The following is a 6,000-nucleotide window of genomic DNA, read 5'->3' as shown; positions in this document are numbered from 1 at the left end:
TCACAAATAAACACAAAAACTTGCTCAATCTTATTCATAACAAGAGTATGCAATTGAAAATACACAGATGAGATTGGCAGAGATCCAAAAGTTTGACACAATACTTTGTTGGAGTGTCTATAGGGAAATGGGTTCTCTCATATTTTGTTGACAAGAGGGATCTACAAGGATATACTCTTTATGAAGGGTAATTTAGTACTAACTAGCAAAATCACATTTGTTTACCTTTTGATTCCCCTGTAATAAAAATCTTGTCTAGGAATGTATTTCAGTGATACTCTGGAGGAAGGGTATATGGGGTGAAGAGTTTATGGGGTCCTATTTTACTTCTCTCTCTACTTTTGTGATTACTTGTAAATATTCATTATAAAAAAGATTTTAAAATTATTGTCTACTGGTGATTTTTTTACTGCAATATGCTAATGCCTTAGCTTGTATTTTCGAAAAAACAAAGCCTAAGGTAAAAGCTGTTGCATGAATGGGCTATTTAGAAATGTGATCGAGGTGGAATGGTAAACAGGGAAGATGAGAGGGTCATTACAAAGGTGCATTGTTGAGTTAGCCACCACAAGAAGTTACTCAAAAGGAGGGACTTTCTGAGAAGCCTAATGGAATGAACCTCAGAAGCAGACATTCTCAGCCTCAGGGAGCCCCTAGAGCAGAAGATGAGCATCTGAACATCTGACGTATTGGAGTCCATGCCCCTCTGGGTTACCTGTCTGTCCCCATCCCCACCCCCAACCCCGCGAGGAGAAGTCAAACCTGTGCAAAACTAGTTCCTGTATCTGTGGCTGGACAAAGAGAATTCAATATGATGCATAAGAGGTGTATGCTGACAGAAAAAGGTATTACTCTCGCTTTTAAATGACTTGTAAGACTTGCCTTCGATTTGATAAAATAAAATGAGTAATACAATTTTAGGAATTTTGGTATTAAACAGCCAAAAAACCAAGCAGATAATTTTAATATTACCAACTTTACTAAGATATGGAGCTTCCACAGGAAAAAATAATACATATTAAAACTAGAAAAGTATATTATAGATATTAAGAGTTCAATATGTACCAATCTGTAAGAATAAACCAGTTGTAAATGGTTTCAGTGAAGCAGACCTAAATTTTTAACATATTTAGCAGTAAACATGCTAACATGTGGGAGAAACATCTTAAATATATAATATAATATATAATATAATATTATGTGTGTATATATAGGTAGATAGATTTTGAAAAGTTTGATAATAAAAAAAAGGGAACATAAGCTGACATACCATATGCTCCATAAGCAGTTGTAGAGGCAATGCTAGAACAACCCAGGGCTCATTTTGAAATGCTGATTATTTCTCTATGCTAGGCAGAAGTGGGAATCAAAATGATTTACTCTAAGAACTTTGACTTTATTACTGTGAAATCATTATACACTGTTAAATGATTTGAATACCCACAAAGTCTGTGAGTCCCTAAAGCATGTTCCTTTGCATTTCCCTGCATTTCTTCCACCAAAGCCAAATATTATCTGAAGTAATGAGTCTGGACTTCATAAAAGATAAAATTTCTATTGACTTCAATCTATTGCTGTTATGGGCTAGCTAAAAGACTGCTATCTTCTCAATATGCTCTTCCCATCTATATCAATTTTCTATTGCTGTTATAACCAATGACCACAACTTTAGTGGCTTAAAACAACAGAAATTTATTTTCTGGCAGTTCTGGAAGTCCAAAGTCCAAAATCAAGGTGTTGGCAGGGCTGTTCTTCCTTTTGAGGCTCTTGGAGAGGATTCATTCCTTGCCTCTTCTAGCTTCTGGTGGCTTGGGTTTCCTTGGCTTGTGGGAAATAATATAGCCGCTATATCATTCCAACCTCTGCCTCTGTCTTTCAGTTACCTTATCCTCTGTGTGTGTATCAAATATTCTCTATTTTTTCTCATAACTATGTAATGGCACTTACCCACATCCCCACCCTAAGATTAGTCATAATTTGTTTTCTAAGGCAGGAATCAGCACACTTTTTCTGCAAAGGCCCGAATAGTAAATATTTAAGAATTTGTGGGCCAGCTGGTCTCTATCACAACTATTTGACTCTGTCATTGTAATGTGAAAACAGTCACAAACAATATGTAAATGAATATTTTCCAATAAAACTTTATTTTCAAAAACAAGCAGTGGGATTGAATTGGTCTGTGGACCGAGATTTGCTGACTCTCATATTTTTGGGGGGAATATGAAAATATTTTTGTATTTCAGGATTTGTACTATAGAAATTTCCCTTTGTTTATAGAATTGCCTTGAAAGAGGAAAATGTGGACATGCTGGAACTGTGATAGAGGAAAGCAAGCCGTGTCAGGGATGCAGTTGAGGAATGAGACTCAGATGTCCAAGAAGAAGAGAAATGGCAGCTCCAGGAGTATATCAATTTCCCACTGCTGCTGTAACAAATCATTACAAACTTAAGTTTAAAACAACACAAGTTTATTATTTTTGCAGCTCTTTAGATTAGAAGCACAGCAGAGGTCTCACTGGGCTAAAATCAAGATGCTCTTTCTCAACGTTCTAGGGAAAAGTTTGTTTCCTTGCCTTCACTAGCTTCTAGAGGCTGCCTAAATTCTTAACTTGTGATCCTCTTCCTCCATCTCCAAAACCAGTGGCAGCAGTCTGAATCCTCACATCGTATCACTCCAACCTTCTTTCCCACCTCTCTCTTGCAAATTTAAGGATGCTTATGATTACATTGGGCCCACCTAGATAATTCAGGATAAATATCCTTATTTTAAGTCAGGTCATTAGCAATCTTAATTATTTCAGCAATCTTAATTCCCTTTTTTCATATAATGTAACATATTCAAAAGTTCTGGGAACTAGGATGTGACATCTTTGGTGGACCATAATTCTGTCTACCACAAGGCACATACGAATCCTATATTTTACTCCAAGCAAAGCTCAGGAGGTGGCAAAACTTCTGATAGGAAGGGAGTGAATGTAGAGATCTGAAAATACTGAATACTGTTCCTGAAAGCAGCTATAATATTCTTATAGTAAAGGGAACCAAATGAAAAGGCATCTCTGGAACCCAACCAGAGCTTCTCTGTAGCTGTCAACAGAGTTACCCAGTAAGAAAATCAACAAGAGACAATGATGGCCATTATGAAGTAAGAACCAGGGATCTCTTCCATTTTCATGGGATAATGTGAGACTTAGATTCTCAGATGAAAATAAAGAGCAAATTCCAATACTGGTACTGGATATCCTGCCAGTCAGATGGTTAGACACTTGGAGACAGGTTTAATTTTGTTTAGAAAAATAGGAAAGTACGACATCTCTATTATCTCTGGGGTAACACAGAACTTACTCATACTCACTACATTATCTACCAAAGTATATTTCTTTCTTTCCTCCTCTGACCTCTTAATATTGCAACCCTGCTACTCAAAAGCTTTTAATGGTTTAACAGTTCTGATCCTGACATCAAAGATCCCCCACCAAGATCTAATCCAATCCTACTTTTGCAAATTTATTACTAAGTATTAACTTTTATACTTTATGATTTCCAACATAATTACAATATTTCCATTAATGAATATTTTTTTAAAGTGAATTCCTACCTTAAAAGGCTTTTTTCATCCTATCTTTATACCTCTAAATCCTACTCATATTCAAGGTCATTTGCAAATGCTACTCTTTATCATAAATCCTTCCCTGATCTTCCCAATTGATTTATTGGAGAATCCTACTCTATTTGCATAAAACTTTAACTGCTACAGTCTTCTAGCAGTGTATCAGAGGCTATCAGAAAACAAACCACCATAAGTATTTCAACAAAAACACTTAGTATAGGGGCTGGTTGTATGGGTGTTTGAAGGCTGAAAGAGCAAAAGAGAACACTAAAAATTGTCCAGAAATAAAAAGTCACTTGGGGAATATTAAAAAGAGGTTAGATTATTAAATTTAGGATCTCAGAATAAGGGCCTTGAGGAAGTGGGACTCAGACTTGTAAAGAGGGGTCAGTGCCTGATTGCAATTGGTACTTAGGGAGGGAAGCAATAAACTAATTTTGGAATTCAAAGAAGCTGAAAATTGAAACCAATTGCCACTGTTAAGACAAACTATTTCTACAGAGGTGAAATGTCACTGTTGCAGCAGACTATCACTGCCTAGGTGATAACAATCAGAATAGCAAACAGGAATAAGGAAGTCTCTTCCTCCTTCTTCTTGTGTTCCCATCTTTCTAGTGACTCTTGGCAGAACCTAACAGGAAGCTAGCTGGCAAATGAGTGTGGGAAATATAGCTTGCGGCATCTTAGCCCAAGAATAAGGCAGATATATAAAGGTGAAATGAACAAGACAGGCATTCTGTAAGACTAATGAGAAAGATGCTTCGAGGTAACAATTCTTTTAGTATATTTAAATTGCACCATGTAAAAGTTGACAATGTAGCCAACACATAGGGCTGGTCCAATTCCCAGAAGAAACCCTTGTCTTTTCAACAAAAAGCTTCCTTTTACAATTACCCATTTTCATTGACACCAAAAGGAGTTCTAGACACACAATCCAAAAATTTTGTAATCCATCAATTTTTTCCTCCTTATCACATAAAATTCACCCTCTACCAAATCCAATTCACTTTCTTTATAATTTCTTTATCTCCATCCTCACTACCATCACCCATTCTCAGTCTCTTTATATCTGGATGGCTACAAATTACCCAGCCAGTCTTGTTTCTTCCAATCTCAACAGGTTTTTTTTCAGTATGCACTTTAAGTTAAACACTGTGCAAAACAACATGTTTTCACAGAAAATAACTATATTGGAGAGATAATACTAACATATATTTTTAAATTATGCAATCAATGATGTAATACTATCAGTGACTATTTTGAAATTCATAAACAAAAGAAAGCAATAAGACTAGAGGTACCAAAGCAAGACAAGAGACAGACATTGAGGAATGATGCTAATTGGTTAGGAAAGGAGACAGGAAAAAAACAAGGAAGGAGAGGAGACTCCAAATTGAAGGATAACGTAAGGAAAAGCAAGAGGAAAAATGATCACGTCGACTTCCAGGAAAATGATCTTGTTGGCTTCCTTTGGACAATAAGGAGATAGGACTAATTATACCTCAGGATGCATGTAGGAAGTACCAGAATTTCTTGTTGGGATGTCAGCCATTTTGTGAATGGATATAAATGAGGTGTTAAAGACCTACATCCAAATTACTCTGGAAGTGCCAGTAAATATAAGTGTACTTTCGACTTCATAGAGTCTACCCATGATAGATAGATCAGTATCTCCATTGTTCCAAACACTCTCCCAGCTTCTGAGATCACAGATTGATAGCAATATCTTCCTTATTAACCAAACAATTTTGTTGATGTCTGTTTACTTCTGTTTGCTTTACTCTTCACTGAAACAGTAAGTATTTTATATCAACTTTATTTAAGTCATGTCTTTTCCCATTTTATATGGGACTTTTCTTTTCAAAATAAAGTGATCGCTTGAGTATCAGGATGCTTTTGTCATTAAGAAGGAGTGGACTCTAAAGATGGCTGGAAAAAAAAAGGAAAATACACTCTGTGCATAACAAGACCTACAGAGACATTTCCATGGTTGGTTATTTCAGGAGCTAAAATACATCACCAAGACAGGGTGGACTACTCTAGAGATGATTGCAGCAGCTCCAGACATCTCATGTTTAGCAATAGTACCTGAAGTCTATAAAAGAGGAAGAGGGCACCTCTCTTCCACATATCTCTTTTTAAAATATAGAAATATTTCCAGCAACCCTGCCCCCAATAAGACTTTCCCCTTCAACTAAAATAATATCATATGCCCACCCCTAAATCAATCACTTAAAATTGAATGGAATTACTGGGTAAGTTTTGAGTAATCAAGATTCACCTCTTCAGGGTTCAGAAAAGGTTCCCTTGAAGGAACCTTTGAAGCCAAAGGTTCACTTTCCCTTGAAGCCAAAAAACACCCAGTACTTAAAAAAAAAGTCAGGGTTCTG

This window comes from Pteropus vampyrus, unplaced genomic scaffold, assembly GCF_000151845.1.
Source record: "Pteropus vampyrus isolate Shadow unplaced genomic scaffold, Pvam_2.0 Scaffold242, whole genome shotgun sequence".
Lineage (NCBI taxonomy): Eukaryota > Metazoa > Chordata > Mammalia > Chiroptera > Pteropodidae > Pteropus > Pteropus vampyrus.
Note: the sequence above shows the minus strand (reverse complement) of the source record.